Below are 27664 nucleotides of genomic sequence, written 5' to 3' on the forward strand. Positions count from 1 at the left end.
TCCTGATAGCTCTGTGGCCACCACTGTTCCCGGAAGGGCTCTGCCTCCATCTTCTATCAGACATTCCTGCCCAGTCCCCGACTGCCAGCGAGGGAGCCTGGGCCTCAAAGCCGTTTGCCGTGGAGGGACACAGGCTCCTTGGAGAAGCAGGCTGATCTTATTTTTCTCCGTAACCCACGGCCTAGCAAAGCGCCAGCCTATGGGTGGGCCATTCAGGGGCTCGGATACTTCTTAAATTAACTCAAAGCAGTAGAATAGCAGAGCTGGAGGAAGTGACCACTGAGCTCACAGAGTTCACTGCCCACACCCCCATTCTACAGATGAAGAAACAGAGGCCAAGCAGCCAAGGTCATGCTGCTCTTTAATGCTGGCCTCTGTTGGGCATACCAAGTGATGAGCTGCACTGAAGGGCCTGAGAGGGGGCTCTGGGGTCAGACAGCTTGGGTTCAAGTCCCATCCCTGCCATTTACTAGCTGTGTGATTAATGACTGTCCTTCCTGTAAAGTGCCACCTCATTTGTTTGTCATGAACACAGAGTTCCTTGAACAGCAGGACAGAATTCTTTAAAGGTTTGCTGTTGCTTTTGTTACTATTATCACCAAGTGAACCCTGAAATGAAGAACAAAGACAGCAAGATTTTTTATTTTAAAAGATTTTAAAATACGATGATGACTGCTTGATTTAATCTATTCAAGTTTGCATTTGGCCATTATTAACAACAGCACAATGGATGACTTTTGAGGAAATGTTACTTCATGTCTTTAATTCTCACTAACTACACAGGCTATTCAACAGGAAGCAATTTTTTTTCCAGGAAGAGGGACAAAAAGTTAACAATATCTCTGTACCTCTCGGTTCCCAGTGAGTTGGTTGTGATCTGTCAACCCAACTTTGGGGAAATGCCCTCTCCTCCTGGGCTCGCTGCACTGCCACGTGGCCTCCAGGGGGCGATTTACCCCCACACGAATCCAGTATCTTGGTTCATATCTTTGCTTCAGATCCCTCAAGGACTGCCCATGCACCAGGGCCCCATCTGCCCCGCCAGTCTCACCTGCTGGCCTCCAGGAAACTATCCTGGGTCTCAACCATCCTCTGTTCCTATGCCCGCCCCACTACTCTTCATTTTGTCCTTCAAGTGTGGGCTCCTGTGGCTTGCCACCAAGCAGGGGTCTCCCAGTCCTCCACCTTGGGGAACTGCATCGTCCTGCACAGTGCCTAGCGAAACTGTGTGGAGGCCGGAAGAATACAGAACAACAGGTGCTCAGAGGGGCTGCCTTTCCCACTGCAGGGGCCCTGGAGAGCTTTCTCCCAGCTGGTTATTCACAGGCGCTGAAGCTGTGGAATCTCGATCTTACCAATTTAAAGAGCATCATCACTAATTACAAAAGAAATCATTTTTTCAGTAGCAAAAGGAGAAAAGACTTTGTGCCCCATGCCCCCATCTTTCTTCCTCCGCCTTCAGAGGTGATTCTCACTCTCTGGGCAAGGGTAGAAAGCAACAAACAGAATATTATTTTTCAATGATTCTTCTTTCCCACTCTGAAGATTGCATCCCAAGACTGATGAAGGCTAGGATGGTTTGGCTTCCCTGTACTGAGTATTCAGAGGCTCAGGGTGGAGGGGGTTAGGGAGATAATTCAGCATTATGGAACCAAACAGAGACATTAAAAGGTTCTACTCTAAACAGAAAGGAAGCAGGATGCTATAGAAATGGGAAAACCATCATTGGAAATGAAATAACGAGTTACAAGACAATAAACATGAAGATGTAAAAAAGAAAAAGTATATCAAAATACAAAAAGGTGGGAAAGGGAGATGGTAGCAAGAAAAGATAGATTTTTTTCTCTTTCTTTTTCCTTTTTCTCATTATTCTTAGGATGTGTTGGAGCCTACGTGATTATCAGTCTAAAGGAAATAGATATGATAATGGGTTGATATACTTGAAAAATAGGGTAACCACAAATCGAAAGCATATAATAGAGTTGAAAAAAAAAAAACCAAAAAAGAAACAAACTCTAAATGGCCTAAAGACTTAAACATTAGACAAGACGCTAAAAAACTCTCAGAAGAAAACATAGGCAAAACCTTATTTGACATATATCTCAGCAGTGTTTTCCTAGGGCAATCCACCCAAGCAACAGAAAATAAAAGCCAAAATAAACAAATGGGACCTAGTTACACCTATCAGCTATTTCAAAGCAATAGAAACCATAAGCAAAATGAAAAGACAACCTATGGAATGTGAGAAAATATTTGCAAAAGATGAGACTGAACATGGCTTAACTTGTAGACTATAAAAATAGTTCATACAACTTAATAAGAAAAAAAAATAAACAACCCAATCCAAAAATGGGCAGAACAACTAAACAAGCAATTCTCCAATGAAGATATACAAATGGCCAATAGGCATATGAAAAAAAGGCACAATATCGCTAATTATCTTAGAAATGCAAATCAAAACTACAATAAGTTATCATCTCACACTACTCAGAATGGCCACCATTCAAACATCCACTCACCATAGATGCTGGAGAGGCTTGGAGAAAAGGGAACCCTCCTACATTATTGCTGGGAATGTAGTTTGGTGAAGCCAATGTGGAAAACAATATGGAGATACCACAAAAGACTAAAAAAAGACATCATTTGATCCAGCAATCCCACTCCTGGGCATATATCCAGAGGGAACCTTAATTTCAAAATATACCTGCACCCCAATGTTCACAGCAGCATTGTTTTCAATGACCAAGACATAGAAGCAACCTAAACGCCCACTGACAAATGACTGGATAAAGATGTAGTATTTAGATATAAAAGAATATTACACAGTTGTAACAAAGAAGGAAATAATGCCATTTACAGCAACATGGATGGACTTGGAGATTATCACACTAAAGTGAAATAACTCAGACAGAGAAAGACAAGTAACATATGATACCACTTATATGTGGAATTTTTAAAAAAGATACAAATAAACTTATTTACAAAACAAAAACAGACTCACAGACTTAGGAAACAAACTTAGGAGTTTGGGATTAACAATTACAAACTACTATATGTAAAACAGACAAACAGCAAGGATTCACTGTAGAACACAGGGGAAAATGTTCAGTATCTTGCAACCTATAATGGAAAAGAACCTGAAAAAGAATAGACTATGTATATGTACAACTGAATCACTATGCTGTATACCTGAAACTAACAAAACAGCTGTATATCTGAAACTAACTAAACATTGTAAATCAACCACATTTCAATTAAAAAAAAGATAAGCTCTAAATAGCTGTATTCAAAGAAAATCTTCAAATCTTACCTCCTACAAAAAGTAAAATGGGAAGCTTGAGCAGGACCAAATTATACTGAATGAGAGGTTACATACCTTCTCCAGCACGTGGCCCATGGTACACATACATCGTGGTTTCCTTCAGGTAAGAATGGCTCTTACTGCCCAGGGAGCGAGTCCTGCTGGGACAAGGCCTCTGTGGCAGTGGCCTCCTTGTCACCGCTCCATCTCACCAGAAGGCCAGGGTTTTCAGAGGGGAGGGAACACAGAGCTCATACACTTCAGATATATTTCCTGAGAAAAACTGTGGAAAGACCAAATTCACCTGCAGTGCAGGAAACATGAGCACGGCCCCTAAGCAGACTGACAAACCCGAAGCAAGACGGCCCGATGTTCACATCGGAACCAGAACAAAAACCGTCTGGCCCCAGTTAAACGATCACCATCTCACCTGCAATGAACTGTTCGTACTCATTGTCAGGGATGTTTCTGTTGAGACTTGAGAGATCAAAAAAGTCAGACCAGGGAATCCGGACCTGGTGGATGTCCAGGCTCTGCTAATGGTAGAGGCGGCCCCAAGGGGGTATCACCAGCACCGACTCTTCCATTTTCAGCAGGGTCTTCAGGAGGAAGGCGATGTGGATACAGACGCCCCTACGGAGGCTGAAGCCCTCCGGAGGGTTGACATAACACAGAAGGTACCTGGCAGGGAGCAAAGGAGAGCGGGTCTTCAGAGCCAGGTCTCTGCACAGGAATCCCGGCTTAGATAGAACAGATACAATGGGAATCTCTGCACAGCACATGGCCTAGACTCAAGACACGTTCAGCAGCTTCTGGTTTGTATAGTGGAGGCACTGCCCACCGATCTCTGTGTGGCCAATTATTTCGAGTCTGGGAGCACATGCAGAAGACATCTTGGCAACTGTCTATCAACGCTAAGCACCTGACTAGTACCTGAGCACCCGTTCTCCAGGGAATCTCAAACTTCTTGGCCTAAAGACCCCTGTACACTCTTAAATATTGAGGACTTCAAAAGGCTGCTGTTTATGTGGGTTAAATCTATCAATAGTTCCTGTGTTAGAAGTTAAATAAGAACTTTAAAAAATGCTTATGAGTTCACTTAAAAATAATAACAACCTACTACATGATACCATTAATACTCTTAAGCAAAAAATAAGTATATTTTTCTAAACAAAAATCATTAATGAGAGGAATAGCAGTGATTTTAATTTCTGAGAATCTCTTTTGGACTGGTGAGAGCTTAATTCTATCTGCCTCTACATTACCTGTTTTGTGATATCACAGACTAGGTTTTCCCTGGAAAACCCCACAGGAAACTCGGGAGTGCAAGAGTGTGCAAAAGGCAGGTGACTTCCCGGCGTTCCTACGAAAATAGTCTTGCATCTCAGGGGCCTCGGACTCACTTTGATAACTGCTGCCCTACCCTAGGCGAGACTCTCCTACACAAGAGCCAGGCAAGTGTCCTGGCTTCTTTAATGAGTTACCGCAGCAACACCCCTCCCTTCTCTGTGTTAATGTTTCCCACAACCTCCATTACTGCAGATGAGGATGTAATCCTCAACTGAGGCCTCTAATCCCAGAAGACTACCAACCTTGAAAGGGAGGGCCCATCTACCATCTCTACACCCCGCACAGTCTATTTTGAGTCAAGCCCTAGATAACTGCTAATTGACACTGACCCTTGTCTTATTCCTGAGTTTTAGCGAAGGAGCCAACATCTGGATGGAACTGAAATTTCCCTGCTGATATACAAGGCTGATAAACCACCCTATTCCAACATCTGATTCTGGGGCTCTTCAAAACGCGGGTAAGGCCCCGCTTCATAAAAGACGGGTCCTCCACCTGCCCTTCCCAGGGGTTCTGGGAGGCCGCGGCCACGCAGGGCTACCCGGAGTCGCGGTCCAAGCCCCAGAGCCCGAGGGGGAGGAAAGCCGGAGGCTGTGCCCCAGCCCTGACCCCCCGCCCCAACCCGCTCCCCGGCACCACAGCCCTCCCCGGCCGCCACACCAACCCGGATCCCACCCCGGTCCATGTCCACTGGCCCCGCCAACGGCGCTGCCGTACGTTTACCGTCTGTGAGACGCCGCCCCAGAAAGGATGTCGGCCGCCGACTGACGCGGCCAGAACTAGTGGCCCGGCCAAGCAAGCCGCCATCCCCAGCAGCAAACACCGCCAAGGTCCCGGGCAGCTGCACACTTCCGGAGCCCGCTGCCTGCCCCAGAAGCGCACGCCAGCCCGCGAGGAGCGCGGCGTCTTTATCCATGGCAACGCCGCGGGGCCCTCCCCTAGCGCTTGCGTCTGCGTCCTCCCGAGGCTAGACGTGCGAGAGCAGAACTTTCGGAGCCAATGGGAGCAAGGGCGCGGCCAGGACGGGGGTGGGGGGAGGCTTATGGGGCAGCTGGGTGGGGCCGGGGCGGGCGGGGCCGCGCGGAGGTCCTCAGCTGCAGGTGGCACCGGCCGGAGGCTGGGGCAATGCTGCCAACAGTGGGCGGGGCGGCGGGGCGGCGGGGCGGCGGGGTGGGGGCACCCTCACCTGTCCTTGTGCGGGGCTCAGCCTGGGCTCCGCGGCCTCCGCTTGCACCGGAAGTGGACCCAGGCTACCGGTGGGCAAGATAGAGGACTGAGCCCAGGCAGGCACGGCTGGCCAGGTAGGGCACCTGAAGTGCAGATCCGCCAGGCCGGCTGCCGGCCTTGAATACGCGCTGCTAGGCAGTTTCCAAGAAGACGGGATCTGTCCCAAGAGGGGAGGTAGGGCAGGGTGCCAGATGCCTGGTTGGGTGCGGTCTTACAGGAGAGCCACGTTGAGAGGGTGCAGAGCAGCCCCTGTGTTGGCGGGGCTAGGAATTTGGGGTATAGGGTGGGGATGATGTGTGCCATTCCCTGTGGTCTCCCAAAGAACTCGCACCCCCAAGCAAAGGACCCTGCTCCCTCCACCCTTCACTGCATCCCCTGCCTTCCCCAGCACCACCGCCCCTGCCCCCGGAGGGTCCCATGACCTCTCCCCACACCAGGCACCGTCCCTGTTACAGGTACTTATCTCCTGGTGGTTCCAGCCCAAGGGTGGGGGCTGTATCTGACCAGTTAGGATGCCTGGAGCCTTTGTATGAAACCTCAGACTATAATGCAGGCGTGCACAGAGGCCCCTCAAACAGGATTCCCTGCATTCCCTCCCCACCAAGCACCCACAGCGCAGCTGCCACACCAGGCCAAGCCTGCTGGAGGACCGCTGTTCCCTCTCCACCTGTCCCTGATCAAGAGTGCACCGCCCACACTGCTGGGTATTTAGTGGGCCTTAGAAGAGCAGCTGGTATTTTCATGGACAAATATTTGCTCTTTTGGGAAGAGTTGAGTGCAAAGGGATGTAGGGTATGCCTTTTCTGTTGTCCTGGAACTGGTGACTAGGATGCAAACTTAAGTCAAAGCAGTTTTTAGAGAGAGCCGCAATATATCTTACCCAAAGATCACTGTTCCCCTACAAAGGCAACACCACCTGGCGGGTGGGGTCCTGGTCCCTCTTTCTGGAGGTTGGGCTTTGCACCCTCCAGCTGGGACAGAGCCCGAAACAGCTCTGAACACGCTCCAACAGGCTTTCCCAGCACAAACTGCCTTTATTTTGAATCTGGCTGAAGGAAGCAGCTGAGAAATCTGGGTAAATCTTCCTGGGTGTAACCATGCCTTTTGTGCTGAATGAAAGAGCGGCTCTCCACATGCTAACAGCTTAGAACTGAATGTGTGTCGAAGCCTTCATGCATGTAGCATGTTGGGAACAGCGTTTCATGGTGAGGGGAACTCTATAACTTACATGTGTATGGGGAAGCCCTCACTCCAACAGGGTTTTCCTGCACAAACTGCCTTTATTTCGAAATTGGCTCTTGCTGAGAAATCTTGGTAAGTGTTCTTAAGTGTAGCCATGCCCATTATGCAGGATGAAAGAGCGGCTCTACACTTTTTCACATCTCAGAAATGAATGTGTGTTGAAGCCGTCATTCATGTAGCGTGTTGGGAACACAGAATTTAGTGGTGAGAACTATGTAAATTACATGTCTATGATGAAGCACTCTCTCGAGCCGGGTATTCCAGTGCATACTGCCTTTATTTCGAAACTGGCTTCTCAGAAGCCTGTGGTCTCCACTGCAGGTCTGTCTCCAAACCCAGGGCCAGCATGGTAACTCTGCTCCCCCTGTCTATTCTGGAAGTTCTAGGTGTCCTCCATGGCCCTTCCACCATTATGTTTTTGGAAAACCCCGCAGATGGAATGGGCCTGAGAACAGGAGAGCTGGATGCCAGAAGCCACTGCCCAGTGTGAGGCTCCTGGGAGGGGCATCTCCTCTCCGTGGGCTCTGATCTAACCTCCCCTCTCCCCCACCCCCACCCCTCTCCTCCTGCATTTCCTGATTGATCCCTGGATAATGGTCCATACCAGGAATGACCTGGGAGAGGTTTTATGAGTCTTTAAGTGGAAAAGAAAAAAAAAAGAAATCTTTAGACAAGTTACTGAAAGTAACTTCCAGCTTTACCGGGAAAGACCTCATTCCAATGTTTAAGGCTAGTTGACAGGGTGTCAAATTGCTTAACCACTCACATCTGAGCAAGTGCTACCTCTCTCTCCAGCTCCCCGCAGCATCCACCTGTGGCAACTTGGCCAAAAGAAGGCAAGAAAGCTCTTTCCCCTCGCCAGCACCAGCGTGGCTTTGGAGTCAGTGGAGGCTGAGAGAAAGAGCCCCGCCCTGAGGTTTGAGGGGCCTCCAGCCACAGCCAGAGGAGCGGGGGTTTTCAGAGTGGCCCAGCAGGGAAACCAGGCAAGGCCACCTGGCCCAAGTCTTCCCTGCCCAGAGAGCCCCATGAACTGCTTTGGGCCACACTCCCCGTTTGGGCCCCCTGCAAAAAGATACCACGGGAGCCACACCTGAGAAGGCAGAAGGACAGCCCTTTAGCCTGGGGTCCCAGCAGGTGTGTCCTGTGAGACCTGTGGCCACATAAGTTCCTTGTCTCTCCAGGTCACTGAAGGGACTGTGCTGGGCATCTTGGTGGTCAGGGACATGGGAACACCTCTAAACTCTGAAGAAGGACAGAGAGACTCTTCCTGGAAGCAAGGATTCCAGGGAGACACCTTGCCCAGAACTGGGGGACTGTGTCCTGAGTAGACCCCTGGGAGGCAATGTGGGGCTGTGGGGTCCTCTTCTGAGAAGGGAGCAGGTGAGTTTTCCGGGGGTGGGGTCCTGCTTTGTCCAGATATGTCCTTGTGTAAGACTCATTTACAAACACCTCCAAGTCCACCTAGGGGTGGCCCCAGAGGTGGGGGTAGAGGAGGAGAGTGAAGGGTGCAGACTTAGGGCCCCCTGAGCCACCCAGGGAGCCAAGGGTCAGTGGGAACATCTTGGGAGTCTAGTGCAGGGGTGGAGGACGAGCACTAAGAACATGCCAAGTCATGCAATAAAGTGACCCGTGACCACGAGACACAGGTGGCCGTACACCAAAAGAGGCAGATAGAAATTTAGACCCAGGATCTGAGAACCTTGAGAGGGGCTGGAGGGTCCCAGGAACCCTCAGGAACAGCTCTTCTAGGGGCACAGACATCCCAATACACACATTTCTCATGGAAGCTTTTTGGGGTGCAGAATGAGTTACCAGGATCCTGAACTTAGTATGGAATCACGGTTCCTGGCAATAAATTGCTGTCATTTGTCCCTGGACATGCACAGGGGAGCTGACTGCTGTGGGGGTCACTGCAGGACTAGAATCTTCTGGTGTCTGCTCTGTGACCACAGAAACCCAGGGGGATTTCTCAACAGGAGAACCTGGAGACCATGCCTGCAAGGACCACCCTCATGGGATGGCCAAGGAGCTCGTGGTACCCAGGTCACCAAGTGACGAAGTTGTGAGGTTGCCTGGGGTATCCTGGGGGCATGTAGATTTCTGAGGTCAGCACGTGGGCCCAGCACTGCTGGATGGTCTGCACAAAGAGGGGCCTGCCCTCCTGATGATGGCTCTTAACACCTGCAGGGAAACTGCTCCCAGGGCTCCTGGAGGTCCATATTGAGAGTGTCCTGCCAGCCTTGTGGGGTCACCTTCCCCTGATGCAGAAGCAGACCTCTCTCCCTTGAGGCCCAGGGGACACCTGGCTCAGGTGCCACCTGTGTGCCCTGGACACGCAGAGCCCCAGAGCTCTGGCACAGCCTGGGGTGTGGTGGTGTCCGGGCAAGAAAGGCCCTGGGAAGGGGGTCATTCAAGGGCAGAGGCCACTCTGCAGGGATGCTGGACCTGGCAGCAATGCACTGCTTCAGTACTCCCTTGGGTTGGGTCTCCAACCTGTGGGATGGAAGGGCCACTCCTTCCTGTGTTGCAGTCGGGGGAACTAGATCCATCGTCAAGGTCAGCCCTGAAAATGGAGGCTGCGCTACCTCCATTCCTGGAAAGAAAATCAGTCCCCTCCAGTCCAGGTGATTCAGAAAGTCATTCAGCAATGTTCGGGGCCCCCACTTTAGGCTTTGAATTAGAGCTGAGCGGCTTAGGAGGCCAGATCCCTGACCGTGGCTCCAGGAGCAGGTTTTCTGCTGGGGGACAGGATCCTCACAAACACCTGTGTCTTTGTGGGACACTCCCCTCTGACAAGCTGGGAGGCAGGGTGCAGTTGTGGGAAATCGTGTTTACATGAGCAGAGGGCCACCATGTGGTGGGGGCACAGGAGACTGTGAGAATGAGTCCCACAGCCTTTCTGGAATCAAAAAACTGGCAAATGTGAAAAAGTGCATAATTTGTTTTATTGAACAGGCTGCTTATGTACGTTTGGAGGACCAGGTTCAAGGACTCAGCATCCCTCCAGGACAATAGCCTCAAGAGAAGAACAGACAGAGCAGGAGGAGATCTGGGGTTTCTCCCAGGAATGAGGTGGAACAGGGATTTCTGCAGATTTGCAAGGAGTCCCCGACCACTGAGCATGGGGTTACAGCCCCACGAGACCCCTGTCATGTTTGGCTTGGGCTCTGGTTCTGGCCTGCTCATGTATTCTTCCAGCAGAGTTCCAGAAACTCAGAGGGTGGACTTAGAGGGGCTGCGTTTGGAACCTAGTGAGGAGTTGGAGGGTCCTTTATATTGAGTCCCTTCATCCTAATCACCGTAGCTGAAGCCCAACACCCCCCAGGCCCCCATGGTTGCCGTGGAGGGAGAACAAGCCTGGCAGGCGACCTAGGGGTCCCACTACTGTGTCCTTCCCTTGTCTTCGTTCCCTTTCACCCCGGAAGGTGTGATTGTCTCGTGTCATGGTGGCCTCCACAATGTCCCTCCCAGTAATCTCTCTTCTCCATCAGGTGGGGTTCCCAACCCCGCTCAGCCTTCTCTGCATGGATGCTGAAGGACCAGGCCCACCTGAAGTTCTGAGCTCGAGCAGTAAGGTGGAAACAAAGAAACCAATGGAAAAAAGAAGCAAGTGATTGTGGCAAAGCTCCCCACCACAGAGAAGCTGCCCTGAGTGGAAGGGAGAGTGTGGGCATGCCCGTTTGTTTCCTATCTCCCAGTGCTCTTAGCTTTCTTATTGCCTACCTGCATGGTTACAACAAAATGATCTGCAAAATGATCTGAAAATATTTACTCTCTTGCTTTTACAGAAAAGGCTGGCCAGCCTCTGGTCCGGTACCAGGCAAGAGATTGGAGTTCCTTTCCAGTTTGGAAACATCTTGGCAGGCCCAGGTTTGCAAAGGTCTTTAAGAGTAGTTACGGAGTTTTGCTTTTAAACTTTTTTACGGCTGTATATACTTGTGAGATGTGGTTGTGATGTATAATTCTGAGCCGGGATTTTCTCAAACTGTTTCTCACTTCTTATACCAGACATTCCTAAATTCCAAGTGGAACTGCATATTAAGGAAGCCATGGAATTTAGCAAAAGGATACAGATCTCATTTCCTTTTAAGCATCGGTGTACCTCCATCATGGCAGTATTTGTTATGTGTTATTGATAGGGGAACTAAGTAGTAAACAGATTAATAGAAAATAGGGGATTTTAGGTACACAGGTTCATCTTTTCAACATTGTTTGTAATATTTGCAGTTTAAGATGACCATTCCTGAGAAACAGGCAGCCTCTTAGAATGAAATAGCATTTCCTCTGAACCATAATTAATTTTTATTTTGTAGACAGCAGGAAGGGTAATAACACGTCACACATTTGGGGACGTCAAAGAGAAAATGTAACTTTCTGGGAGCGCACTCCCCCGCCTCCCCCTGCCCTTTTTACTGTCCCATTCTCCCTGGAAGGCTCTTTCTTATCTTCTGCTCATGGCTCCAGTAACTCTTTCTTCCTCCTTGTTCCTCAGCTGGTAAGGTTAGTTTTCTACTTTGAACAAGCAAACAAGCCAACAGAAGAGAAATTTCACAAGCAACTCCCAGCACATCCGCTCGCCTTCTGATGTCTGTGACCTCACTCTCGGTGCCCCACCGCTTATTAAAAGTGGCATCGAAAGCCAGTTCCTCCAAAAGTCCCCGAGGCCCCATCCCTCCCATCTTCTCTGGGTTGTCACTCCCAAAACCATCCTCTCTTTCACTGCCTCATCTATTTTGTTCTCCTGCTAGTTGGCACCATCAGTATATAAACGTCCATCCTCTTAAACCAACAGCACTCCTTGACCCTAATTCACCCCCACCAATTGCCACCCTGTGTCTTTGCAGCAAATCTTTAAGGAGTTGTTTAAACTCACTGTCTGCATCTTCTCTTGAGCCATCCCCTTTTACAACCATTCTGGCTTTTCGCCTGATCCCTCGCTCTATGGAAACTGCCCTGTCAAGGCCATCAGTGACCCCATGTTGCTAAATATAGTGGTCAATTTTGACTCCTCATCATGCTTGGCCCCTCGGCAGCATTTGACCCAGCTCTTCCATCCCTCCTACCCCGTGTTCCTGCTTCACTCAACCTCCAGCCCATCTCTCTGTCTGTTTCTGCTTTTGGCCTGCTGGCTGGTCCTTTGCCAATGTCTCCTGTTTTTTCCAAACATATACTGTGGGTGTTCCCCAGGGTGGGTTCCTGGGCCTCTCCTCTCTCTCTCTGCTATTCCTTTGGTGGAAGCAACCCAGCCTTGGAAATTGGCATGCCATCAATTTCTCAATTTCTCCAAAATTCCCTGATTTCCCCTTTCCATCTGAGCCTTTATCCCTGAGACTCACATCACATTCTTTTCCTTTCATTCATCTTGCTTTCACATTCATACATATGTTCTACTATGAAATTACTTTTCCAAATTTTGAATCAGTACATATATATCATGTAAAATGCTCAAATATGTATTATTTCCACTAAGATGCTAATTCTACCTTAGAACATTTCTGCACTTCTGTATTTATGTGAATAAAGTGAATAGTATTTCTACAAGCCTCATAGTTAAACACTGTTAGTTTGGGGCTATTATGTAACATGAAATAATGGTACATCAACATAGTCGTTTTTCATTTATTTTTATGTAACACCGAGATGAGGTTTTTGCCCTGAAGACTGGTTTTATTGAAATTTTACCTACGTTACGGACAGTCAGTTTATGTGAAAGCCCTCATTTCTCCCCTTTTTGATATATGCTCCATTTGGCTATATATAACATATAACTTGGCATGAAACAAAATTCCCAAATCATTCACATAATACAATTAATATGTTTAATTATATTTTTTAAATGTTAAAAAGAAAAAGAAAACAGATTCCTCTACCTATTAGGCACTTCTGTGGCAATATGTAACACACCCCTTAACCATGACATTGAAGAACTGAGCTGATACCAGCCCCTTTCCACCTGCTCAGCCCCACCTTTTCCCATCCCCTTTCCCATCCGGAGAGGACATCCCTCCCATTGTCCAGGCCCAGATGTTGGAACCATGTCCTTTCTCTCTCTTTCTTTTACACTCACAGACAGCAAATCCAGCTTGTTAGAAAATTCTGGATATTCTGTCTTAATTAAATACCTGCTCTCTGCTCCCCGCCCTCCTAAGAGCCACCTTCAGCCTTTCCTGGATACCAATAGCCTTCTGTTTCCATCTTTGCTTTCCTACAATCTCTCATCCAAACAGAGTCAGAGGGAGCCTGTAAAAACATACATTGGGGGTGGTGGGTGTTGCTCAGTGGTAGGGCGCATGCTTAGCATGCTTGAGATCCTGGGTTCAATCACCAGCACATTTCATTAAAATAAATAAATTACTTCCCCCCAAAAAACACAAACACAAAAGCATAAGTTGGACTACATCACCCCTCCCCTCAAAACTCACTAAACGGGTCACCATGTCATTAGGAGCCAAAGTCGTCACAAAGGCCTCAGGACCCGGCGTGCTCTGCCTCTCTGCCCACACTCTCCCTCTCACTCTGGGGGCCTCTGGCTCCGGCTCTTCCTTCTTCCTCCGGATCTATTCTGCTTCAAGTTCATTACTCCGTGAGATCTGCCAGGATTGCCTTATTCTCTCCTGCCTGCCTCCCACCCCACCGCCATCACCCGAGTTTGCTCATATCACTCTTTTTTAAAAATTTATCCAAACTCTTGCTACCCCAACATGCTGCCTGTTTCCTCTGCTAAAATTCTGAGCCCCCAGTGACGGGGAGTCATGTCTATTTTGTTGACTGATAAAGCCCGAGAGCCTTGGGAACGGTCTAGTTAGGAGATTCCCGTATGTAGTAGGAGCTTATACACATTTGCTGAATGAATGTAGATGCCCTGGTCCAATCCGATGGAGCACTTCTGTGACGTGCTCAAAGAATAACTCTCCTTTCCACCTGAGAGGGGGTGACAACTTCCCTGGTGATTAAAGGCAAGAATTTTTTGCTTTATGCTGTTAACCTTAGGCGGGGAGACTGGGGGATCTTCATATATATTTTTAAATTTGGTTCACTCTGCAGTTGGTCTTTGGTCTCTGTATAATTTTGAGAAACTCTTTATGAGTGATCATTCTTTGATCAGATTGAACAGGTTCCAGGGGGAAGGACCAAGCCTGTCCCATCAGCCATCCTATGTGTCTTGTCCTGGGACCCAGTGGATGCTCAGCATGTAAGTGAACCGACAGGAGTGAGTGAAGAGATGGGAGCATCTCATTATTGTGGCGGATCTCTGTCCAATGCCTTGAGATTTGGGGAAGGGTTTACGAGTGCAGAAGGGAGAGCTCAGGTCCTCTGTGCTTTTCCTGAGTGCCCTGGCCTTACCCATTCCCCCAGCCCCCTCTGGGCAGCCAAGCCAAGGAGCTGGGCCACCAGGGGTTGTGCTGATCAATAATCCACCTTCACCCCAATTCCGGGGGTAGGTACACATGGTTGTAGACACTGGAGTCAGGTCCTTGGAGGAATTCCTCACCGAACTATGTTTTGGACCTTTTATTTTTCTCCAGAACCTCCAGCTGAAGAAGATTGTTTTAGACACATGAAAGTTGAGGACACCTTCTGTCCCCTCACAACCCAGGTGGGGCTGGGAGTCTGCTGTTTCTATAGCCGGTGGGCTCGTGTTGATTTGGGCATCCCTGTGCCTGAATTCCTGCAGTACACTCGGTGGTAAGGTTGGGGGTGCCTGGCAGGGAGGGAAGCGGGTTGGGAGACTGTACAGCTGGGCTGATGTTAACCTGGGGTGAGCGGGAGCTTGCTGATGCATGGCATCTCGGGGCAGGGAACTCTCCACACTCAAGAGGGGTTCCCACTCCCGCAGGGTCCCTTTGATCAGGGTGCTGGGCTGTCAGGGGACCACAGGGGTCCCAGTGAGGATTAGGGTGCCTTCAGGCAATGGGAAGTGTGGGGTCCAGTGGCAATTGAATTAACTGTGCACCCAAACCCAGCCCCCACCTCTTTCAGCCTGTTTCCTAATCTGCAAAACTGGAATGTTATTAAAAATCTCACGGGGTCATTGTTGGGCTGGGACAGACTAGACAGTCAGGAGCTGGAATTCCTCTGTCCCCTGATTGTTTGCCTTCTTTCTGACTATTTGCTCTCACAAGCTCAGTCTCTCTGTCTCTCGCTCTTTCACTTCTAAGTGTCTCTCATGCTCTGGTTTCATTTGATTTCCAACCACCGCCCCTCCCCTCCGCCAAACTCCAGATGAGTGAACTTGATTTCTATGTGTCAGTTCCAAATTCCCAGGAAAGATGCTCTGTCACCTCTGGATCTGCTGTCCAACCCATGAGTTGTGGCCAGAGGAGCGAGTCCTTCTCGGACCAGCAGAGGGTCTCTGCCGAGCCCCCAGCCACCACTGTGGGAGCACATAGCTCTCCGTGGAGGAAGTACTGGCTGTGACCTTGTGTCACTAAGTGTGAATTTATGTCTTCTCTTGAACCACCTTCATCCTCCTAAACAAAGATGAAAATTAAACACTCCCGGGATTTGTGTCATGGAACACTCAGGTTGGGGGCTAATGGGGCTGGAATTTCTGCTGTATTTAAGGGGCTACACTGAATCCCCAACGAGAGCCTACAAAGGGAACAGCACCGGCCCCACCCAGCACTTAGGGCGCTGAGTCTGCGTGACGGTGAGCCAGGCTTCTGACCACAGCTCAGGGGTCTGGTCTGACCAATTAGCCTTTGAAACCAACCAGCTTTGGATACCTCAATCCCACCCTGAGGTTTTACCTGAACCATCAGCTTCTGTATCTCTGAAGACAGATGCTGAGGACCCTTCACGTAAGCCGTTCGCACAGCCCTGTTCAGGCCTTTGTGCTGCACGGTCTGCCCGGCGAGCTGACCGAGGTTGGTATTTTACTGATGTTAGAAGTAGTCTGGTTTCCCGATGTACTGTTTCACTGAACAAGCAACAGAAGCCACTTCTCGCTGATAAAAGCAGAAAAGGGACATAATGAAAAGATACTGGGAGGGTGTGTGGAGTGGCCAGGACCGGAGCCAACCCAGGAGCTGTAGGAGGTGTTAGGGAGCCCCAGGCACCAGGCTGGGAGGGGTGCTACCGGGCCCCCTGCCACCCCAGAAGGGACCCCCCTCCACCCGACCCTCCACCTCACTCACTGCAGGTTCATGTCCCGGCAGGGCCAGGTCACACTGAAGCCACCAGCACACACCTCAGTTGGGGAGCTGGCCCCGTCTGAGCTGCGGGCGTGCCTGGTGTGGGGAGAGGCCCAGTTAGAGGAAGGCAGTTCCCCTACTGTTCCGAGTTAAGGTGCAAGTCAGTGCCCATCACTCAGGAGAGCCAGGCTGGACGGACCTCATTGTGGTGACTAGGCTGTCTGAGTTCACTTATTACTTTCTACGTTTGAAGGCCCTGGAGGGAGAAAAAGTGAAGGTTCTAGTACTTATTTTGTGTTTCCCACGTACCAGGTGTGGTAAGCAAGCCACTTCAGACAAGGCCCGGAGCAACCACGTAAATAGGCCACGGAGCAAGTCGTGCAGTCAGGCCTCTGTGGTCCCGAAACCCGTGTCCCCATCCGCTCCATAGTTACCAGTGGAAACTAGGGGGATTTATGGGACTGTGTGCTCCTGTGAGGGCTGGGATATGTGTGTTTAAGTCCACATCTTCAGAAACTCGGCTAGAACCACAGCCACTGATTGCACGGTGGCAGAGGAAGGGAGGATTCCAGCCTCTGGTCCAGCTCGTGTGGAGCTCAGAAGTTCTTCCTCCTGTCCTGAAAATAACACCAAATCTGAGGGAGCTGCAAACCCACTGCTCTTCTTAGATCCCAGAAGACTGAGGGGGAAAGCTGCTTCCAACCCAGAGAGGTTGCAAAGGGAACAGCGGGCAGGCTTGGAGAGTCACAGCTCCCAAGGCAGAACCTGCTTTTGTAAGAACCCCGGGGGCAGGCAGATTTAACAGGTCCCTGAGGCCAGCAGGAGGCTCAGTGTGGGGAAATCAGAGTGTGACAAGTCCAGGGGGCCAGTCAGAGGGGCCCCATGCTCTTTTTCATGTATTTTACATCCAGGACCATGTCCTGTTCTCAGAATGAAGGTCAGAGGATAACTCCTCATGCTTCCTGCCTGGAGAGGAGAAAATAACTGTATTGAAATACACCCAGAACATTCTGTTTCATTGGGGGAAGTTGTTTTTTGTTTGTTTTTTTAATGAGAAATTATTTTACCAGAGCCTAACCAACCTGGGAGAAGGGAAATCCCTTCTGTGTCACCCAAATTGGGGTGGGGGGAAAGAGACACACTTGTGGAGGTCACAGCTCAGGGCACAGGCTCAATGAGAACTAATCACAGGACTGCAGATGCCCTGCTCTGTCCCGCTCTCCCAACACCTTACCTCCATGTCAGTAGGGCCCGTGTGTAATAACAGGAATAATACTAACAGAAGTAAATGTCTCAGGAGTGTCTAGGGAAAACCCAAAGACAGCGGGGAGATGAAAACAAGGACACACAGGCTGTTTTAGCCTCTCACACCAATAGCTGTAGCAAACTACACACAGCCCAGCCCCAGTAGATAAACAGACAACCTCACAGAAGAAATTATTTATTTTGGTTCTCTTACCCAGTGCATTCCATGGTGCATCCTCGCCTAGAATTGAGTGGAAGCAAGTCCATCTCAGAAGGGACATAACTGAAGAGGGATGGCTTCCCAGACTCTGAGGGGCAGAGAGAGCACCAGCCTGGGTTAGAGAAAGGTGAGGGGTGGGGTAGGGTGTGGGCTGCCTTCTTCCCCATATAAGGAACCTTCCTGAGGCCAGCACAGTAGGAGGGAGGGCCATGGGGTGGAAGCAGCCAGACTTCATCCTGAGAACTGTTGGGATGCCTCAAAGGGACCATTCAGGTGCCCAAACTGGGCCCTGAGTGTGGGAGCCAGTCGGTCTGACTCAGAGCCCAGGACTGAGGTGGGCTCACAGCAGGCCGGTATTACTTGGCCGGATCCATTTCACTTCTCCGAAGCCCTGTGTAAAACATGAAGCGTGGACGGCCTGGTGAGCACAGCTCTGCCCTCAAGACCGGTTTCAACTCCTCTCTTCCCAGAGAACAGCATCTCTGAACCCGTCCTGGGTGACCTCACAGAGATCACCCTAGTGGCCCAGGCTAGTGACCGGGAACATGTACCTTCCTGCAGGCAACCCCTGACGTCCACTGATGCATCATATACTGGCAAAGAGTGAGTCACTGTGCATTGGTCTAACAGCAGAGACTCTGCCAAAGGCCCAAGAGGTGGTGTGTGGGACATGCAGGGGTGCAGGAGTGTAAGCAGTGCAAAAGTGTAACTGGTGACAGGGGTGCAGGGGCTGTGGAGGGCGCAGGCATTTCAGGGGATGTGGGGGTGGAGGGATGCAGAATTGCAGAGAGTAGCAGGGGTGCAGAGGTGCAGGGAGTGTAGGGATGCAGGGAGGTGCTCAGGGACCTGGCCAGGATAAGAAGGCAAGTGCACATCCTTGCAGTCAGCCTGACCCCGGTAGGCTATTGCAATGCTTTTGGGCTGCGGCGGCGGCGGTGGCGGTTGGGAGGCTGCCCGGGCAAGCCGATCGATTTCTTCTCTTCCCTGCAGCCTGGCCTGGGGTGGGGCTTGGCCGCCGGAGATTCGCCAGATGTTGCACTCCAGGTAAGCTTGCTCCTGGTAGGTGGGGCGGTTAGGTCAGAAGGCAGTGGCAGCGGCAGAGGGGCGGAGCGGGTCTACCCCTGGTGAACGGGTGGAATAGCTGCCTTGTCCCGGCTGCTGGGCCTGGGAGCGGCCTCTTCTTCCCCAGGTCGCCGGACACTCCTGTCCCACTCAGCTTGCTGAGTGCGGAGTGGGGGCGGGGCCGTTAAGGTGCGGGACCCACGGGGGGAGGGAGGCTGCCGCGGGGGAGCCGATCAATTCGCTCCGCTCTCCCCAGAGGCGGAGCCAGGGGCGGCTTCTGCTGCCCTAGAGGTGGGACGCGGGTCTCCAGATGAGCTTGCTCCTGGGAGGCGGCGGCGGAGGCGGCAGGGGCAGGGGATGTGTTCCAGGGAGTTGCTCCATTTCTTCTCTCCCCCACGGCCTGGCTTGGGGGCGACGTCTGCCGCCGGAGATTTGCCTCAGGTCCGACTCCAGGTGAGCTTGCTCCTGGGAGATGGGTGCGGTGCGGTCAGGGGGCTGGTAAGGTGGTGGCTGCAGGCATAGGGAGGCTGCCCCGGAGGAGACTGTGGATTAGCTCCATGTCTGCACCACGTGGCCTGAAGGCGGCCTCTGCTGCTCCAGGTCCCGGGACACCCCTGTCCCACTTTGCCTGCTGGGGGCGGGAGGCAGGGTAGTCAGGGTGCAGGGGTGGCGGTGGTCGGGGGCCTGCAGCGGGGGAGCGGACCATTTGCTCCCATCTTCCCCGCGTCTTGTCCTGGGGGCGGTCGCTGTTGCCCTGTGTTATGAGACGCGTGTATCCTAGTCGGCCTGACCCCGGGAGTTGGACTTGGTACTTTGGGGGTGGTGGCAGCAGCGGCAGGTTTCCCCATGGAACTTGTCCATTTGCTCCCACTTCCCCCCATGGTTTGCCCTGGGGGCGGTCCCTGTTGTCCCAAGTTCGTCGGACGTCCATCTCCAGGTCAGCCTGCTCCCTAGAGGAGGCCACTGTGAGGTCATGGGCAAGAGTGGTGGCTGCTGCGGGGGTAGGGGCTGCCTTAGGGAGCTGGTGGATTGGCTCCCGTCTCCCCGATGGCCTGGTGTGGGAGTGGCCTCTCCTGCCCCAGGTCACCAGACGCACCTGTCCCACTCAGCCTGCTGGGGGAGGGGCGCCCTGGGCGGTGCCTTTAAGGTGCGGGGGTGGCGATGGCGGGGGTAGAAGACCTGCAGCGCGGAGCCTGTCAATTTGCTCTCCTCTTCCCCGTGACCAATCCTGGGGGCGTCCTCTGCTGCCCAAGAAGCCGGATGCCCGTCTCCAGGTCAGCTTGCTCCTGGGAGACGGGCCCGATGTGGTCGAGGGGCAGAGGCAGTTGCGACGGCCGGCTGCCCCGCCTAATGGGGCCACTTCTTCTCCTCTCCCCTGACCTGGCCTGGGGACGTCCTCTCTGGCGCAAGATTCGCCTGACACCCCACACCTGGTCTGACTGCTCCTGGAAGGTGGGCGCGGTGAGATCAGGAGGTGGAGAGGACAGGGGCTGCCCCTGGAGAGCTGGAGGATAAGCTCCAATCTCTCTGCAGGCCTGACGTGGGGGCGGCCTCTGCTGCCCCTCGTTCCCAGGTCACACTTCTTCGGGTCATATTTCCCCGGGGTTGCGGTAGGGTGCGGGGGCGTCGGGGTGTTGGCGGGGGTATGGAGCCTGCCGCTCGGGAGCTGGGGGTTTAGCTCCCATCTTTTCCGCAGATTGGCCTGAGGGCAGCCTCTGTTGCTCCAGGTCGCAAAGCAATTTCTCTGACAGCTTAGCCACCGGAGGTGGGCAGGATGGGCTGAGAGGGCTGAGGCAGCCGCCAAGGCAGCGACGGAGGGGGCTGTCCCTGGCCAGCTGGTCAATTTGTTCCCATCTCAACCTTTGCTGCCGCAGTTTCGCAGAACGCCCTTCTCCAGTTTATTCTTCTCCAGGGAGGTGGGCGCAGTGCATGCAGCCCGAGGTCTGGGCTCTCCCTTGGGAGGGGCAGAACTCTCTTGTTCTCCTTTGTCTTTATTCTTCAGCGAAGTGGTTACTGGACGCAATTCTTAATTCTGAGAAAGTGTAGCCTGTGTTATGGAAGAGCTGCTGGACAGTGAGGTTTCTGGGTGGATTTTCACATCAGCTGATGCCCCAGGCAGGCAGGAAAGCTATTACTCAGAGCTTCTTAGTCTGGGGTTGGGGATGGCCCCGCCATCCTCACCATGCTTTTTAAAAATGTGTTACTCCCCTCTTTTTCCTAGGTGACATTTTAGGTTATTGGGTCTCAGATTGCTGACACACTCATCCCTGTTCTCAGACATCTTTTAAACTTGGGTGAAGTGATAAGTAGGGGAAGATGATTTACTGAAAGGTAAGAATACTTAAATTCGCATTAAAGCTACATTCTGTCAATCTTTCTAAAATGATTTTCCTCTGATTCTAAATCCACGACCTAGTGAATGTTGTACTCCTGTGTAAATTATTGATCTTCACATCACATTTGTTGAGTGGTCAACGAGATTTGTTAATTAGATTATTCCTGAAAGGAAAAGTTCAGGCTTTTCAGAATTCCTTGTCTGATGTCACCCAGGCAGTCACAGTAGAAGACAGAGCTGATATAAAAATCCCTCAGCTGCCTGAACTGCAAAGCTTCTGGGATTACTGATCCCTGAAATGCAGGTGACTCTTGATGATAATCTGGGGGATGGTTTAAATGATCAGATTCTTCCAGTCCTATAAATGGGTTCCGTGGCCCCAGCCCCGGGAGAACTGGACATAAGGGCCATATCGTGTGTGGTGGGATGGGAAGGCAAGGTGTAAGAGCTGGAATCACTGAGATTCCACACTCGCTAAACACAGTCTCCAGAGCCTAATTGTTGTCAGGTTCTGTTCTGGATTTGAGAGTGTGTTCATACATGATTCTTGCCCTTCTGGAGTCACTGCCTGGGTGGAAGTAACCTTTACATAGATCTGTGGAGGATGACATTTAAGTAGATGGGCTGTTATGGTTCTCAATGTGCCCAGGCTTGCTCTTCCAGGCACTCGTGGGACTAACGCAAGTCATGTTATTCACTCATTCACTGATTTATTACCCTTGAATTGATCACTCGTCCCACAGTAAGTGAAACAAGGTAACAGGAAGCTGAGTTTTGTCCCCTCTCCTATCACTGATTGTTTTTCAGTCGGGCGCCCTGCGTATGCATTGTGAAACGGTGGTATTTCGTGCCCAATGGGGCAGCACTGTCAGTTCTGAGAATCAGGGGAGACACATGGGTAGGACAGCACCCTGACACACATGGCACCCCCCATCCCGTGAGACAGAATTGTCGATGCTCAGGTGACCCGATGTAGACTGCGGTGCTAAACCTGAGCATGTTTAGTTATCCTGGTGGCTATGAAAATACAGACTACCAGTCGCTACCTCTGGAGACTCTGAGGGTGTGCACCCCAGGATTCTGCATTTTAAGAAGCACTTTAACGAATCCTGATGAAGAGATCTGAGTGTCCCACGGAGAAACACTGGTGTGCGAGGCACCAATATTGAGGATTCTCAGGGAACGATGTCTTTTTAGGATGGTCCATGGGCCCTCACTTTAGACTTTTGCCTTGGGTTTAATTGTATGTGTTCAGAAGTGATGTCTTTCAATTCCAGTGCAAGTCAGCATGCTCTGTGCAGGGATTTACTCTCAGTAGATGGCAAAAACTATGATTCTTCAGGTCACCGAGCTACACTGTGAACGATATTTTATTTTGGTTTTCTTTGTAGCAATGCAGAGTCTCCCGAGGAGAGATTTAGACTCAACAGCTTTGTGTCAGACTTTGGAAGACCGCTGCTGCCCAAGGTGTTCTCTGGCAGTGCAATGACGAATCTAGGTCCCTCTTTCACTGCTACATCAATGAAGTGGACCACTTGGACAAGGCCAAAGCTGGTATCCCTACCATAGCCCTTTACAGTGTTATTCGGCTCCAGGAAGCCATCAGATGCAGCAGGTGGCCAGAGGAGGAGCCGAACAGACTCATGAAATGTGACATCCCCAACTTTATCAACACGGACCAGAACTCTGCCTTTGTGGAAGATGATTTCCTGATTTTGTAACTACCGATTGTTCTAGAAAATAAGCCAGTTGCCCAGAACTCACACAAAGACTTGAATTGAGAAACGTGCTTTCTCAGGTATCTTTCTGAAGATGTGAAGTCTGTCTTTGTATGGAAGGAAGTCCCCTTTCACAAAACTGAATGTGTTTGTGTCTGAGAGAGGGAAATGGAGACAGAAAGACGAAGAAGCAGAAGAGAGCCCCCTCAGAAGAGATCTAGTTAAGGTGAGTTTTTGTGCCTTTAAAAAACATTTGGGGTTTTAGGGGGAACAAAGTATTTACACTGTCTTATTCTCCTCATTGGAAACCTTGGCCCCGTCGTCAGAGTCAGCGGCCTTGAACGGGGGTTGCACGCTGCGTTTCATCTGGCACTGCCACTTCCACGCTCTGCCTTTAGCACGTTGCTTTGCCTGTCAGGGTTGCCACCCTTTTAACTGTAAGGTGAGGAGTCTGGAGTAGATGATCCACCCCAGCTCTGCTGTTTTGCAAATTTCTGATTTCGTATTCGGATGAGTCTGGGATACACCCAGAGCAGTATAAACCAGGCCCTACCTCCTGCCTATTGCTGGGGCATCCCTCAGGTCTGTGCCTTCTACTCAACCCTTTACTGAGCCCAGCTTTTGTCAGGAGCCCAAGTGCCTACCGGGATGGCAGGGGACTTGTCTTTCGTGGTCACGGTGGCCAAGAATTCTATTGGTGTGCTGAAACAACTCTTCTGAGATCCTCCACCCACCCCTGCTCAAACCTAATGACAGCACTACGGTTCCTTTCCTAGGAGGAGAATCAATCCATGGTGCATTTTATGACAATCCTGTCCCCAGGGATGCACGGAAGTTTATCAGCTGAGTGAGGGGAGGTGCCTCTGTGTCCCTGTATCTCTGTCTGCTGACAGTTCGCTGCCACCGGCTACTGAACAAGAAAAGTGCTATTCACCATGTTGTGTGTTTTCCAAATGTGTAGGTGATGGTCTTGTGGCTCGTGCGTGGGCTTTGATTTGGGATGGTGAAGGGCTTATAAATACCTCATCAACATGTATTCGAGGTGGCCTGGTGCCACACAGATTTGATTCATGAAGGCATCAAGCCTGCACACTGGTTTGGAAACAACTTGGTTTTGATCATTCACACTGCGTGCATGACTCGCTGCTAATCTCTGGGTGGTTTTTTCATTTCAGATTTATTCACCCCATGTCTTGCTTAAGCTGAAAAATACATTTATTTCACCAGAATATTCTCTGATTCTTTGTTTACACACATCCAGTTTTTTTAATTCCTTTAAAAATGATTCTGTGTTTATAATGCCTCCTAATTTCTATCATCTCTATGTTGCCAGTGGCCTGAGACATGCACCAGATTTGATGCCGGAACAGTTCCACCAAAAGAAATCCCTTTGCCGTAATATCTTTTGAGGAAAATATTATTCTTTAAGGCTCTAACAGTAAATCGTAGAAGAAAGCATGGAACATTTCTTGTAGTTAATACATGTTCATGCGAAAATAAATGATATTTTCATTAAACAATGTTGATTTTAATAACTTTTACAAATGTGAACATTATTATTCATAATTTAAGTAACCAGATAAAACCACAGTTATTTATTATGAAGATTGAAAACTATTTACACGGTCTCTTAATTAGAAGTAGCTTTATTAGAAGACTGAAGGGTATTTAAAAGATGGAAAAATACCCATGATGACACCATCATTTTTATTAACTAAATATCAAGAACTGTGCAGGGATAAGATTTAACCCTCTGCAAACTGCCAAGTTAGCATGAGGTAGTTTGTGGATGCTGCCAGAGGACAGGACACTCCCCCAGGATCAGAGACAAAGGACTTCCTGCTAGCACAGCAGGCAGCCTGTGGTTCAAGTTCATATTGGTTCCTGAGTTCCTTTCCTATTGCTGTTGTAACAAAGGACCACAGACTCAGTGGCTTAAAGCAATACACATTCATCTTCTCACTGTTCTAGGGTGCAGTAGTGCAAAGTCAATGTCAGTGGGCTAAAACCAACGAGTGGCCAAGGCTAAGTTCCACACCTAGGCTCTTGGGAGGGATTCATCATCCTACCTTTCCCAGCTTGCAGAGGTGCTCACACTCCTTGGCCCAGGGCCCTGTGTCACTGTGACCTCTGCTGCCACTTTACATCTCTGTCTCTGACTATATAGATATAGAGGAAGAGTCTTCTACATCTGGTATGGACCCTTTTTCCTACATGGACATTGTATCCCTATTTATGTGCAGATGAAAACCCCTTCCCTCCAGGGTGCGGTGGCATCAGCTCACAAGATGACCACTCTGGGCTTTAAGTGTCCTCTTTGTATTGTCATCAGGGAACTTCTCTCTCCATAGTTAGCTCTGTGTTAATTTGTTGTTATATTTTACCCAGAATTACTGAAAGTTTTACTTAAAAGGGATCCTAATTAGCTCTGTTTACCTGTTTCCAGAGCTGAAAGCTTCAGTTCTAGAGTATCAGTTTGACTTTTCCTAAAAATACATTCCAGTATATTTCTCTGGTGAAAGTCTCAACCCTGTTATCTATTGTCCCATCATTTCCTTATTTTCTTGAATATATTAAAAGTATTTTATAGCCTTTATTGGTAACTCTGATGCCTACATCACCTGGGGTTTGCATCCTTTGTCTAATGCTCCTTATTCTCATGTTATCTGTCATATAGTCTGGACATGTTGCAAGTCTAGAAATTCTTTATTACATGGCAGACATTGCAAATGAAAAATCCATGTTATCTTCCGTGAGAGCTTTTCTACCTTCCCGTTAGGCAGACAGTGTGAGGGACTGATCATGTCACTCCAATCAGGCGCTGAGGTGGATCAGGACTAAAGTGCCTTTTTTCTTAAAACAGCTTTGAGGTATACTTGGCAAAATAATTTTCACACGTTTAAAGTGTACAGCTTAATACGTTTTGACGTAAGTATATCCCCAAGGAACCATGACCACACTCAAGACAGTGAACATACCCATCACCCACAAAGCTTCTCTCCTGACTTTTGTTGTCCCTCCCTCCCTCCCCGTCTCTTCCCCTGGGAACCATTGATCTGCTTTCTATCACAACATAGTGGTTTGCATTTTCAAGATCCTTATATGAATGGATTCATGCAGTATCTACTCTATGTTGTCTGACTTCTTTCATTCAGTGTAATTATTTTGAGAATCATCTGTGTTGCTGTATTAATAGCTTGTTTGTCTTATAGTAGAGTATTGTTTAGTGCTGAGTTTTTACTGAAGAGTTTATTGTGAGCAGTGTTTGTATAGACCATTATTTCTTTCTGCATTTACTTCTTGATGGATGCATGGGTTATTTACAACTTGTGCTATTATAAATAAAATAGCAGTGAATGTTTGGTTACAAGTCTTTGTATGGACATATGCTTTTCCTTTCTAAAGCACCAGATGAGGAATGTCTGGATTATATGGTACACAGGTGTTTACCTTTTTAAAAGAATCTGTTAAAGACTTTTCCAAAATGGTTGTACTATTGTAAATTCCTCGTGGTGTGTATCAGTTCTGGTTGCTCTACTTCCTTGCCAGCACCTTGTAAGGTCAGTCTTTCTAGCTGTATTCATTCTAGTATGTATGTGAACTAGTATCTCACTGTGGTTTTTAAAAGCATTTCTCTAATGACTAATGACACCTTTAATCAGCATCTTTTCATATGCTTATTATCCATCTGGATATCTTTACTGAAGTGTGTTTTCTGGCCTCATTCATTCAGGTGTTTGAATTATTATTGAATTTTGAGACCTCTTTATTCTGGATCAGATACAAAGAGAGACCTTTATCAGATATATGATCTGCAAATAGCTTCTGTCTATGGCTTGTCTTTTCATTTGCTTAGCAGTGTTTAGAAGAGCATTGAAGAGTCTTCATGTTCATAAAGTTCACTCTATCAGTTTCTTTTTAAAATAGATGATACTTTTGGTGTCATAGCAAAGAAAAATTTTCCAAACCCAAGGCCATAAACCTTAAGCCTATGCTTGTTCTCCTAGCTGTTTTATAGTTTTAGATTTCCTATTAAGATCTATGATCCATTTTGAGGTAAATTTTGTATATTTTGTGAGGTGTGGATCAAAGTTCATTTTTTTTTTTTGCGTATCACGATCTAATTGTTCCAGCACTACATGCTGAAAAGATCCTTTCTCCACAGCATCCTTTTTGAGAATCAATTGTCTGTATAAGTCTTGGTTTAGTTCTGAACATTCTATTGTGTTCCATTATTCTATTTTCCTGTTTTACACCAACACCCTAATTTCTTATTACTGTAGCTTTATAAAAAAAGTTTGAAAATCAGATAGTGCAAGTCTTCCAACTTTGTTTTTCTTGTTCAAAGTTGTTTTGGATTTTTGGGATCCTTTGAATTTTTATATGAATTATAGAATAAGTTTTTAAATTCCTTACATCCTGTTCTGCCAAAATTCCACCCATGTCTTTGGCCGTCTCCAAAGCCACATTTTCTGAAGAAGTCTCTCTAGATCCCAGGTGAAAGGAATTTCTCTTTCGTCTGTGCTCAAATCACATTTGATATTATTTGATTCCATTTAATCATATTTGCCTGTATGTACTTGTCTGACCTTTCCAGCCATTTAGTAAATCTCAAAAGATTAGGAATCTTGACTTGGTTCCCTCTGTGTGCTGAGAAACTAGTTCTATGCTTTGCAGGAGTGAGCCCTGCAGTAAGAGGTATCTGCAGCACACATCTAGCTCATTGCTTGAATATTGTCAAGGAATTCTGCAGATTTAGAATTGTTTATTGATTGTTGTCTCCAAGACGGCTCAGTCTTTTTTATTTCTATTGCTACTGCTGCAGTTTCAAAG

General features: G+C 49.1%; 3 long non-coding RNA genes across 3 annotated transcripts; 2 read left to right on the forward strand and 1 right to left on the reverse strand.

Moving 5' to 3' along the window:
- Window positions 1-3468: 3468 nt before the first annotated feature.
- On the reverse strand, window positions 3469-5499 carry LOC140693210 (uncharacterized). Its single transcript, XR_012068925.1, has 3 exons — window positions 5372-5499; window positions 3732-3982; window positions 3469-3584 (listed from the first exon to the last, which is right to left on the reverse strand). It is a non-coding gene; the product is annotated as an uncharacterized lncRNA (long non-coding RNA).
- A 1835-nt stretch (window positions 5500-7334) lies between these two features.
- On the forward strand, window positions 7335-14803 carry LOC140693536 (uncharacterized). Its single transcript, XR_012069302.1, has 8 exons — window positions 7335-7603; window positions 7913-8033; window positions 8299-8497; window positions 10073-10189; window positions 10609-10783; window positions 10906-10987; window positions 14223-14309; window positions 14644-14803. It is a non-coding gene; the product is annotated as an uncharacterized lncRNA (long non-coding RNA).
- A 1040-nt stretch (window positions 14804-15843) lies between these two features.
- Window positions 15844-22779, forward strand: LOC140693537 (uncharacterized). The gene is made up of 7 exons (XR_012069303.1): window positions 15844-15984; window positions 17715-17843; window positions 18187-18319; window positions 18707-18760; window positions 19035-19231; window positions 21000-21109; window positions 22505-22779. It is a non-coding gene; the product is annotated as an uncharacterized lncRNA (long non-coding RNA).
- The last annotated feature ends 4885 nt before the right edge of the window (window positions 22780-27664 follow it).

This window comes from Vicugna pacos, unplaced genomic scaffold (genome assembly GCF_048564905.1).
Source record: "Vicugna pacos unplaced genomic scaffold, VicPac4 scaffold_19, whole genome shotgun sequence".
NCBI lineage: Eukaryota > Metazoa > Chordata > Mammalia > Artiodactyla > Camelidae > Vicugna > Vicugna pacos.